This window comes from Macaca mulatta, chromosome 7, assembly GCF_049350105.2.
Source record: "Macaca mulatta isolate MMU2019108-1 chromosome 7, T2T-MMU8v2.0, whole genome shotgun sequence".
Classification (NCBI taxonomy): domain Eukaryota; kingdom Metazoa; phylum Chordata; class Mammalia; order Primates; family Cercopithecidae; genus Macaca; species Macaca mulatta.
In genome coordinates, this window is record NC_133412.1 from 76627175 (window position 1) to 76640394 (window position 13220).

The following is a 13220-nucleotide window of genomic DNA, read 5'->3' on the forward strand; positions in this document are numbered from 1 at the left end:
AGCCCTGTTTTGATATCTGGCAGCCAATCTTTTATAAAGCCTTCTGGGAATGAAGAGGAGGAATGGAATTTTGTGGAACACTCAGAAATGCTCGTCCTTGAAATAATGTCATTGGGAGCATTCCCTGAGGGTTCCATTACCTGGGCTAGGGAGCATGACTCTGCAATTGCTTGAGAGTTAGATCCAATGTGATGTTCAGGAGTTCAACTCTCCGATCTGAGTGGCACTGCCCTTCCTCATCCAGCCCCTCAGCACAGGCATCTGACTAGTAAACACCTTGCTCTCTGCTTGATTTTTTTTTTTTTTTTGAGATCGATTTTCACTCTTGTCACCCACGCTGAAGTGCAATGGTGCGATCTCAGCTCATTGCAACCTCCACCTCCTGGTTTCAAGCAATTCTCCTGCCCCAGCCTCCTGAGTAGCTGGGATTACAAGAGGTGCCCAGCACCACACCCAGCTAATTTTTGTATTCTTTTTAGTAGGGACGGGGTTTCCTACCATGTTGGCCAGGCTGGTCTTAAACTCCTAACCTCAGGTGATCCACCCACCCAGCCCTGCAAAGTGCTGAGATTACAGGCGTGAGCCATCCAGACTGGCTGGTTTCTGCTTGATCTTATAGCCCAGAAGGCACACAAGAAGAAAGCACCAGATTGCCTTCCTGGAGACATGGCATGTCAGTTTCACTGCGTTAAGAACCTGGCACGTGTACATGAGGCACTCAGGACTATGCAGCTGTCTTCTTACGTGTGTCAACCAACTAAAAATTTACACCAACTGTATGAGGCACCCATTGGTACAATTATCACCAAGTTAAAAATGCATAAACTTGGGCCCAGATGAATGAATGCTTTTCTCAAGGTCACATAAAAAATTAACTGTTAGTACCAGCATTCTCTTCTCATTCTTTCTCATGCAAAGACCACATTTGTTCCACCTCACACTGGGAAAAGTGAAGAGATGAGTTGGATGACTAGACATTTGTTTTGTCAGAAAAGTAAGCGTTATTGGGCTTTGAACATAATACACTCTGTCCTTTCATTTCTGTCATAAAGGATTGTCCCTAAGCCTCAAAGGACACAAGTAAACTCTCTGAAACTTGAAGTAGTTGGTCTCAATCTATTCTTTGTCATCAAACAAGTGCAAGGGTCAAAGATAAAAACTGTATTGCTTGCTTCTTGGATGCCACAGTCCAAAACACTTCTGACCAAATGTAAGTCACACCCAGGATGTGACAAGAATCTTTAATAATAGCCCAAGATGTAGGTATGGCTTTAGAGTTCTATAGTCGTTCTGGCTCATACCAGTTAGAAGCTCATGCAACACTGAAATGGATTTGTTTAGTTTTGCAGCAATTGTCAGCAAACTATGGCACAGGATGAAATCTAGTCCTCCACTTGTTTTTGTAAATAAAACGTTATTGGAACATAGCTATACCCATCTATTTACATGTTGTCTGTAGCTGCTTTTGCTCTACAAGGCAGAGTCGACTATTTGCATCAGAGACTGTTTAGTCCACAAAGCAGTACTGTCTGGCTCTTTATACAAAAATGTTTTCAAGCCCTGTTTTATGAATTAGGAAGAAAGGGCTTTCTCGCTACAAAGTTTATTTCTCAGAATCAACCAGAATGAACTGTCCAGGGCTGAGATAGCTGTGCTGACTCCAAGAGGTGGTGCAGTGGTACAGAACATGGACTCTGAACATTAGACAAACCTGAGTTCAAATTTTAACAACTATCTGGCTGTGCACTCAGAAAAGTCACTTAACTACTCGGAGTTACCTCGTCTGTGAAGTTCCCATTAGAATTCTGACCTTGCAGGATCTCTGAAGATTAAATTGGACGGGATATTTGTAGCACCTTGCCCAATGTCAGACACATAGTAGTCCTCACCCCATGATATTTTATACATAATTCTCAAAGGACTGCATGCCCACATCATGAAGACCTCAGTTAAGCTGATATTTTGTGGGTATGCACACTGGCTCTCACTATCCTTGGGCTGTTCCAGCATGACAGATTCCTCTTCACATCCCAGTGACAAGCGACCCACAGGAGGCTGTGTCTTCATACTCTAAGAATAGAATGGAAAACCATGGTCATTTCAAAAAAAGGAGCAGAAACCACTCTTCTTTTCCTTTCCTAGTTTGTCTTCCTCATGCCAGAACTTGGTATCCTGCAGGCATCTCAACTTGCTCACTCTGAGAAATTAAAAATGCACCAGGCAATTGCTAATTGCTGACAGCTCTCTACCTGTTGATCTCTCCATTTGGCTCAAACATCTCAGATTACTGAGTGATCCTTCCAGCTAATCACAGTTGAAATAGGTCAGGACAAAGAGGCCCTGCTTAAATCTTTCTATGGAAGAATGACAGAGTGTCTGCAGGAAAAAAGGTACAAATGCATTTCAAGAGTCAAGGACCTTCAAGTTAAGAGTTTTGTAACATATTTAAAGCATGGGGCAGGGGTGGTGGGGAGGTGATCCATCAGCAAAATGGAGAGGGAAGGACTTGGAGTAACCTGCAAAGGGAAGGAAACCCGTGGGGGTGGAGGCCTTAGGATAAAATCAGAAGTTTGATATGAGGTAAAATTACTTCTTTTTGTGGACATGACCTTTTTGTCAAATGATATTCTGCTAATGTATTTGTCAGGGTTTTAGTTTAAGCAGAAAGAAATGTATTAAGGGCAATTAGTTACAGAATGTCTTGGAGGTTCATGCAGCTAAAGCTTGGGCCCTGTCCAGCGGTAAGCAATGCAGCCAGGAGAAATGGCCGACCACTTGGTACATATGTTCCAATTGAAATCCTGAGGCTGTCACTGCAGTCCCTTGGTATCCATTAGACTGCAGACCATAGAATAGAACTTCGGTTTCAATTTCTACAGGAAAACAGAACAAAACAACAAAAACAGCCAATTCCACCACATTTACCTTTGCCTTCAAAATCTCAAGTGACAGATTTGACTTGGTAACAGTCAGATTACCCGTGGAACCCTGACTGCCAAGGAGTCTGGGAAATTTAGACTTTAACTCTCCAGCATTAAGTGAACTGGGACACATGCTACAAGGGTGTTGGGATAGGGTTGGGTGAATCAATCTATAATGTCTGCATCTTAAGAATTATGTAAACAAATTACATGGGATTGTTAAAAGAGTCTCTTTATGTTAAGAGTACCCTCAATCCCTGGACATTCTTAGAAATTTGAATTGAGAAGACTCTGCTTTCCTTTGTTACTAAGATTGGTTAGTAAACCCATTGAATGAGCCACTACCGTAATAGCAATGAACTAGACACTTTATCTGGCATGATTTATTTAGTTTTTTAAACAACTATGTTTGATAAATATTATTCATTTCAACTTTCCTCTTGGAAACTGGGAAGAAGACAAACTTAGTAACTTGTCCTGTTAATACCACATACATGCCGGGTAGTACATCTGGATATCCAGGACTGGCAACTAGATCTGCTAGGTTGAGAAGCCCAAAGTCCCATATTTTTAGAGAGCCTGAAGAAACCACAGTCAAGAGACAAAATCTTTAGTTGTTGGTGGTGGAGTTTTTGTTGTTGTTGTTTGTCTGTTTTTGATTATTTTTGTTGGAAGTGAACCTTCTGAATGAGGAGACTTTGACTTGAAGATTTGGGGAAGAAGCTGGTTTGCTGGGGCAGTCTTCATTGGCATTCTGAGGAAAATTAAAATAAAATAATAAATGTGTTTGCCTGAGGCGAGTCTTCTTTTTGAGAATATCTTTCTTCAATACCAGGGCATTTTATTAGCACTCAGTGTCTAGGTAGGAATCAGACTCCAAATTCAGAGTCCTATCTAGTATGACAGTTCTCTCCGGTTCCTTTTGTTTGTATCTGAATGCAATTGTAATTTTCTAGGGCCCCTTGTTGTGGGCAGGAATCTTCAGGCAATTTTTTCTGTAACATTAAATAAATGTATCCTTGATTTCTTGAAAAATGCATAAGCACACAGAAATTGCCCTTGCAAAGTGTGGGCGAATAGGGTGGGTGTTAAGAGATGAATCCACACTAAGTAAGAGCAATACTTGGGAATAATTAAGGCACGGCTATTCCACATTTATTTCTTAACACTCCTTCTCACTCGTTTTCAGAGTAGCTCATCTTATTTAAAAAATGGCGTCTGACATTGTGATGGAATTATGTAAACTTTAGAATTCTTGCTCTAAGGATCTACAGGAAGTTGGAGAAATTGAATAAGTAATTTGAATTTCACTTCTATTTTTTTGTTGACTTTGCACCAAAAAAAAAAAAAAAAAAGAAAAGAAAAGAAAAAAGAAACCCCCCTAACATCTTCATTTGACTCTGCAAGCCATTTTGAAATTCTTAGCTGAAAAGTTCTAGGGAATTGCATATAAAACTAATCATTACCTTGTAATGAAATGGTTCTGCAAGTTACTGCTTAATAATACTTGAAGTCATCAAAAAGTTCAAAGATTAATTACCATGTAACTGGCAGTGTTTAGATCGGAAAATTAAGGTTCCAGTGAAGAACTGAAAAAATATCCATATAATTACCCAGGTATAAAATGCAGCTTAATACCTTCTGGAACCCAGGCTTCTCAAAATAGCAAGTCCCTTTTGAGAGCATCAAGTGGTTTTTCATTATTTTTCATTACTCTCATTTTTCATCTTACAGCAGCCAATATCATGCTTGTTTACTAATAAGTAATGGCCACTTTCCATTTAGCAAGAACACCTGCATCACCATGAAATAATTAGAACCAGATCATGTGATAGGATATTACTCTTTTTGTCATAGATTCTGGCAATTAACCAACACATCATATTTGTACATATTATTTTGGGACATATTTATGAGCTGTAGTTAGCAAAAAGTATGCCACAAAACTACAAAATGTTTGAAGCCATGTAAAGATAATTTTCAGTTGACTAATTTATATTAGGATAGTTTTGTATTTGTGTTTTTTCTCCTTTCCATATCCTTGCAAATAGTACATCTTAGAAGACAAGTGAGAAAAAAGGCCCAGAATTTCCTTTAAGAGCCTCTAGGACAGAAGGAAACCAGAAATATGGAACCTAGGAATCCTTTTTCCATAAGTCTGTTTGGTGTTCAACACTTTCCCTAATGTATTTCCAAGTACCTTTCTCACTTTGCATAACTGGTGTACAAATTTGGCTTAGGAAACTGGCCTCTTATGTTTTTAGGAGAGTTTTTAAAGTAAGACATAATTTAAAAATTGAATTTGGCAAGCGGTACTAAGTTCAAGCATGAGCCATATGCTAGCAAGCAACTACCACCTGGCAAGTTCATTGCAGAACAGTTTTGGGATGCTGTATATCCTGTTTGAAAATATTTACTTTAATATTTTCTACCTGAAGAAAAGAAGGTCACTTACAAAGGTAGAAATGGAGAATGAAGAAATGGAGACTGGCCCAGAAAAGAGAACTAAGCTATCTGACTGAAGACAATGACTTCTTATCAGAAGTAGCAGTTGCTGAGTTAGGTTATACAGCAGGTGACATTTTAAGGGGTGAGATGAGTGAAACACCAACTAAAGATTAGTGTTAGGAAACTTTTTTAAAGCAAATTTATCCAACAGAAGGTCGTTGAGTTTAAATAGGTGTCTCTTCTTAGCACATCTTTGCCTTCAGACAAAAAAAACTCAAACTTAACATGTATAACACTTTTTTAATGGTCCATCCTCAAAATGATCCTTACATTCACCATCTTACAGCTTCAAATGTTGCCTCTTTCTGTAGTAGCAACCATCATGGTTCCTTTAGTTGTTTTAAGTTTTTCTTCTAAATTCTATCAGCAAGCAAAACTCTTTCTTGGATAAATTTTGGGGAGAAGCAGAAAAGAGAATACACATGTTTTTTCTTAGCTTATAACCATTGATGATTACATCTATCTATCTATCTATCTATCTATCTATCTATCTATCTATCTATCTGTCTGTCTGTCTGTCTGTCTGTCTATCTATCTATCTATCTATCTATCTATCTATCTATCTATCTATATTAAAGCCTTCTTAAAAGTCCTTCAGAAACTCACTCATGCCATTCTCTTCTGTGCCTGCTACTTACTATGTTGCTTCATGATGAGAGATTTCCAGTTTATTAGTATTTTATCTGCCCATGGACCCTGGTCCTCAATCATGTTACATCATACTTTATTTCCCTTTGTGAGATATTACCTACTTCTATGAAGTCTCATAATGGAAGATACTACATTCCCAAGAACTTCTCTTGGCATATATCTATCTGTATCTGTGTCTATCTCTGTAACTATCTATCTAGATCTGTTTAACCTTCAACATAGAGATAACTATATCTAGATTTTTTTTTAACTTTAACATGGAGATCTCTCCATCACGGTACAGATTTAGATTCTACCAATACATTTTACATGAAAATTTGATGGAGTTATGATTAAACCAGTTGGAATGCTCTGGGAGAAAAAGCAAATACTAGTAAATAGAAAAGATCATTGCTGTGGTTATTACATGTGCCCCCTGGAGAGAGCTGCAGAGGAACCTGGAGATCTCAGAGACTTAAAGGGAATGGGAGTCAGAATCTGGTCAGTTTATGCTGAAGATGAGAAATGATCAAGCCGCGACAACAACTTATGGATGCTATTATACTTGGGAAGAATTAAACTTTATATCCTTTGGAGACTAAACAGCTCCCTAGATGGTGGGAATAAATCTTGAAAACATTTTTGATGATAGTTAGGGATTTAAATTTGCCGAGTTCTTTTTGTGGCTATACAGGGAGACTAACTTTATGAGTCTCTCTGAATGATTCCATATACAGAAACAGTGGGCAGCATTTTATTTTTCAAGTTTGACTCATCAGCTCTCAACTTCGAATTATTTTTTTTTTAGACTTTAGGTTATTATTCCCATTTTCAGATGAGCCAGATGCTTTCTAATGAGGTTTTCATTTTTTTTTTTTTTTCAGTTTTCAGTAACTGCATTGTAGTGTTCATGACGACAGAGAATGTTAACCTGATTCACCATTGTAACCCCAGTTCCTAGCATAGAGCCTGGCACTTGCAAGGGACTCAAATATTCCTTACCTGATTCATTTCCAGTGGACAAATGTTCAAGTTCTATCATGCACCTGTTCCTCAAATCACAAAGTAGAACCATGTTGCAATGCTGGAGAGCCCAATGTGGTAATAGAATTCTACCCTCTTTATTTCTAGTCTAGCATTTACTTAATATATAATATACTAAATATGTTAACACATAAAAACAGATCAAGAGATTCAGTTTCTATATCTAAGGGGAAGCTGGGAATATGCATATCATTGTTTCTGACCTCACAGTCTAGTAATCAAGGGATACGTAAACAAACAGGAAATCTCAATATTGTGCTATAAATGCAATTCATGGAGCTACTGAACATAAAGGTGAGGTGAAGGTGAGCTATAAGCATTTGTGGTCAGACAGACCTGCATTTAAACTGAGCCTCAGTCATCCACTAATTACTTTACATTGCAATTGTCCCTTAACCTTTCTGTGCTCCAATTTCTTTATCTACAAAAAGAAGATAATAAGACACTCAGTACAGGACTGTCACAAACTTTTTATGACGTAAGATAGGTAAGAAGCAAAGTACTATGTGTGATCCATTATTTGGACTGCTATTAACCATTACTCCAAAATCAGAGATAGTTTTCCTAAGGAAGTGAGGGTTCTTTTGTATTTACCTTGTTGGAAACAGCATCCAAATGAGGGGCCATAGTATGGTGAGGAATTTAGATTTGTTTCATAAGGAGCATCATGTAGAGCACTGATATGGTTTGGCTCTGTGTCGCCACCCAAGTCTTATCTTGAATTCTAATCCTCACATGTTGAGGGAGGGAGGTGATTGGATCATAGGGGTTGTTTCTCCCCTGCTGTTCTTGTGATAGGAGTGAGTTCTCATGAGACCTAATGGTTTTATAAGCATCTGGCATTTCCCTTGCTCATGCTCTTCTCTCTCCTGCTGCCATGTGAAGAAAGTCCTTGCTTCCCCTTACCTTCTGCCATGATTGTAAGTTTCCCTGAGGCCTCCCCAGCCATGTGGAAGTGTGAGTCAATTAAACCTCTTTCCTTTATAAATTACCCAGTCTTAGTTATTTCTTTATAGCAGTATGAAAACAGACTAATACAAACACTAATATGTATATCAATTAGTATTTATCCTGCCTCATTTCAGAAAAGGTAAGAGTCAACTCTGGCATCTCATGGGCAATCCATTTAAATCATGTCAGGTTATTTGCATCTCTCCTTTGAGTTTTACCTAATCTCATGGCGGTTTGGAATCTCCTAAATGATGTGGCAATATTGCTGTTGCTTCTTGGTAAGGACAAAATTCATCCTAAAGTCTTGAAGGAAAGAGACTGGGAAGGACATAGTGCAGTGGTCCTCAACCAGGACTGACTGTGGTGTGTAAGAGACATTTGACGATGTCTGGAAACATTTTGGGTTGTCACAACTTGGCACAGGGGTGGAGGTTGCTTCTGGTATCTGGTGGGTAGAGATCAGAGATACTGCTGAAGATCCTACAATTCACAGGTCAGCCCCTCACAATAAAGAACTACCTGGCTCATTATATCAATAGTGCTGTAGTTAATTAACTTGGCATAAGGAAAGACAATACCGTTATCCAATGGTTTGGTGAGTAGATTTCAGGAAGAGAGACATGAAAAAAACCAATCCCTAAGAAAGCCAAGTATGGGCTAGAAGACAAAGGGATCATGGGAAGTGACAGAAATTCCAGCCATTTGGTATTTAACATTAAAAGTAAATGTTAAAAGAGTGGGAAGAAGCACCATAATTTCCCTGAAATTCATGTAAACATTCGTGAACCTGAGAAAGCGGGAAAGAGACTTCCATCTGTTAAGTGCATGTTCTCTGACAAGCTTTCAACATATCTCATGTTAATTATCATTAGAAAAGGCTTCAGGTGAGTAGTATTACTGACTGTTGTGAAATTTGGGTTCTTAAACATACAGCTGGTTAATGACAGAATCAGAATTTAATACAGAACTTTCTGAAGCGTTTCTAATTCATCATATTTTCTTCTTAGCTGGTTCTCTGTTTCAAGCCAATGGTGGAGGCAGAAACACAACAAAAAAACCCAAATCAAAAATAATAACAACAACAAATCTGGCCTCAGGAAAAATGCAAAATGGAAGGAAGCGAAGCCAAATGTGAATGCTACGCATGTGTCCTGATGGCAATTTAATGTTATCCTAAACTGGAGGACAAGCAATGCCAGTTCTCTTGGCTCTGGCCCAAGACATACTTCAAAAACCTGGGTTATACTGTTTTCGCTTACACAGAAATCGCTATATCACTATTCCTGGGGAAGGTATAACAAAGGACGGGAAAGGCCATATGAAGGAGTAGGTGGAGTATGAGGCCCTGTCTGCATAAAAGGTAAGCCCTAGAGGATTTTATTGTCTAAATACCAAAGTTCCTTTGGAAGAATTATTTTCCAAATTCACTATCTGCAAAGAAAAGAAGCATCGGTGGCCAGAAACCATGGAATATAAACCAAGAACTCAAAGCTAAGGTAGGAAAAGTTTAGATTAGCTAATAAGGGAGATGCTGTTTAGACAGAGCCATCGGGGAGTGAGCAGGGTCCCGTGGGAAAAGCTGAAGGACTCCCAGTGCCAAGTTTCTAGTGCATATTGGATAAAATAATTGCAAAGGACTCAAGTGGTCTTTTCTGACCCCAGGAGATGATTGGTTAGCTGAGCAGAGCTGTCTCACCCATGAGCCAATGACAAATTATAACAATCCATTATTTTTTCAAAAAGGAGAAAAGAGGATTTTTTCTTTTCTTTTTTTTTTTTTCTATTGCTCAAAATAAATTTTATGTCTGTAAGGAGCATCAGACAAATAGACCCTAGAGGCTGAAGTTTTTTATTAACACACAAATAGTGACTTAACTGAGCAAGAGTGGTGCAAGAGTCTCCTCTGTGAGTTCTTCCAGCACGTCACAAGACTTTCTGCAAGAGCCTTGTTCCCCTGCCCACTCTGCCCGCTGCCCAAAACTGCCACTTGGTGTGAGATGAGAGTTCCTCAGTACTGCCAAACACTCAGCATCTAGCCCTCTCTGCTGAGCCTTCCAACAAGGGAGCTAATAAAAATGTGTAGGACTCCGTGCTGTAGACATGTGCACAGTAGGAAGAGGGCTAGAAATGTATCTCAGAGTATAAAAGATTATGAATTGCTTGGAATGATTTTTAGCTGTTTTGAAGATATGTGGACCTAACATAGCCCCTTGGGGTTGGTGGGACATGCTCATTGATTTTCTCACTTCTCTGAAATGCTTATTTTCATAATTTTTCATGTGTAAAAAGTACTTTTTTCCTAAATAAATTGCTAATTTTGCCCCAAATGCACAGGACAGACATTGACAGGCTTTCTACAACCAAATACAACGCACACAACCATTTACTACCCAGTTGTAATCCCCCAAAGTCAACTCGTACTACAAGTAAGTCCTAATCAGTTTGTGACAGACCCAATAGAAGCAGGGAAAACCAAAACAGTCTACAACACTCCACTTAGAGCTCTGTAACAGCACAAACTCCAGAAAATACTAATAGGGTCTGTGCTGATTTCAGGGGCTCCTTCCCCAGAGACTTTTTCCTGCCAAGAATTTATCAGTGCTCAAGGCCCAGCATATTCATACTTTGGCCTCACTGTTTGGAGGCTTGCTGGGGATTCGGGACTGGAATGAAGGAAAGGTGGGAGGCCTCCAGAACACAAAGACATATTCCAGAAACTTGGAGCCAACACTTCCTTCAGGGACAATACATTGTCATGCATTTGGGATTCTATGATTCAGATGCTGAGGACATAGACATACTATAGATCAATGGGGTCAAGATGGAAACTGGAATGATCTCCACCACTTCGGATTGACTCTGCCAGATCAGTCTTAAGCAGATTGAGAGGGTGCAAAACTCTGAATAAGCAGAGGAAACATGACATGGGAGAGAAAAATTAGGGAGAAATTACTTAAACAGTGACTGAGCAGAACTGAAACTCCCAAAAGAAGTATCAAACAATTAATGCCATACGAAATATATGTTCTGTGCCTGGTAATCTCAGGAGATGGACCTCATACTAGTTTCACATTCCATGATGGTGGGGTAGTTCAAGACAAGGACTTTGGAGGAGCTGGCTGTGTCCAACTTCTGGTTCTAACACTGACTAGTTATGTGAACTTAAGCAAGCTTCTTAACTTCTCTGTTCCTTCCCTTCCTAATCTGTAAAATGGGAGAAATAATACTATCTCAGAGGGTTCTTATGAAGGTAAATTGAATTAATTTATGTATAAAAGCACTCATAAGAGTGCTGCTACCTATAAAGTAGCATATAAATGCTCATTATTATTTTATATTAATTATAATATACATAATGCATGTAATATATAATGATGCTTATTTGTACACTATATAAATATTATAAATAATAACTATTCTTTTACATCTATTATATTCTATTATATTGTGTTATATACAATACATGATACATCATGTATCATATAGTACATATATTATTTATTGGTGACTACATCTGCATTGCAGAACTGACCCTAATTTATATTTTACATCTATGCTTATTCCTTAAAACTTGTAACTGCTTTCTAGATTTCCTGAGAAACATTTCAAATAATCTGGCTCAAAACTAGCTCTAACATATACTAATTGTGGAACTATGACAAACCTCCCTAAGTTCAAGTCAGTTGATCTTGAAAATAGGGGCGGGTAAAGATTTAAATAAGATAGAACAGAGCTGCTCAGTCAGTGTGCCATACATTCATTACAAGTAAGCCAGATAGTGAGCACTTTAGCCTTGCAAATAGACAGCCAGGGTCTAGGTTAATTGGGGCTCTTGCCTGATTGTCTCTGACCACAACTGTCCTTTTACTCCAGTGTGCCCTACAAATATTATTTTCTCTGGGTTCATAATAAAAAACCTGTTGGAGAGAACTGTGAAAGACATTGCATTGGAAGCATTGAGTACCAGACGTGGTACATAGCAGGTGCACCAAAAATATTTCCTTTTGTGGTTGGTGATGACAACAGTGGCAGTGCAAGGAAGACGAGACAGAAAAGAAATTTTTTTTCCTGTCATTGTTTTGTTTCTTAGCAAAAGTGGAATTGGAACCTGTCACAATATTACTACTTTAAAGAGGCCACACAGCCTATAGGTTTGGTCTGTGTACCTTGGAAGTCCTGAGTGTTGTGGAAAGGGTGTGACCAGCTGGCCCAGTTTCCTAGGAATGAGGTGATTTCTGTGTAATGGGACTTTCTGTACTTAGAAGTGAATCCTCACTCTGAATATATGACTTGGCCTCTCCGAATTACATTTTCCTATTGTCAAGTAGGGAAAACAAATCCTGACTTGTAGCACTTTTGTTACCAAATAAAAAATGGCACATACAGTATGTGAGAGATAATCGAAGTAAAACAAGTGTTATAGCTGCTCTGTTCCACCCGTTCCACCCTCCAGTTAGAAGCATCAGAGTGTGAATATAAGCTTCACAGTTGGTAGTTGCATAAACATGGGCAAGCTGTGGAAAATTTCAGAGCTTCTATTTTATCATCTGTAAAACAAGACTCATAATACCAACCTTGATGAGTTAGAGGAGGATTAAATTAAAAAAGAAAATTACTCCATAGGAGCAATTATTAGATGTGATTTCCCTCCTGTTTCTCCCTTTAGTTTTTACTTCTAATAAATTTTCAATCCATAAATCTTATACAGAATGACCATTCTGAGAAATAAGGCTTCTAAACTGTGGCTGACCCCTGGTATTCTCCATGCTTCTCAGTTGAGAGAATTTTAGAAGTGGTGTTTCTCCATGCTACCCATTCCTTTCCCATAGAGAAGATGGTGTTCTCTACATAGCATTTGCACAAACTTCAGAAAACAGCTTTCAGAAACACCTGAGGAGCTAACCAAGATTTTTACTAGCATGTCATTGACTTGGCATAGCAAATAAGTTATTGCACATAAATTTCATTAATTTTCCCTCATTTTTCATAATGTCCCATAGGAACTGAATGAGAGATGTAAAAATGGCTACATCTGCTAAGATGAAAAACTGATTTTTACTAAGTTTTATAAATTTTCTCTCCTTCTCTTTAATCTTTCCTTCCTCCTCTTTCCTTCCTTCCCTTTCCTTCCTTCCTCCCCTCCCCTCCCCTCCCCTTCCCTCTGTC

General features: G+C 38.7%; 1 protein-coding gene across 5 annotated transcripts in view; it reads left to right on the forward strand.

Moving 5' to 3' along the window:
* AGBL1 (AGBL carboxypeptidase 1) overlaps window positions 1–13220 on the forward strand; it is an 857161-nt gene that overhangs the window by 735080 nt on the left and 108861 nt on the right. The window contains exon 24 of one of the 5 annotated variants that reach the window (XR_013395946.1): window positions 9062–9414. The exons of the other annotated variants lie outside the window; for them this stretch is intronic. The gene's annotated coding sequence lies outside the window, so the exon portion shown is untranslated. The remainder of the gene's footprint in view (window positions 1–9061; window positions 9415–13220) is intronic. 5 annotated transcript variants of the gene reach the window in all.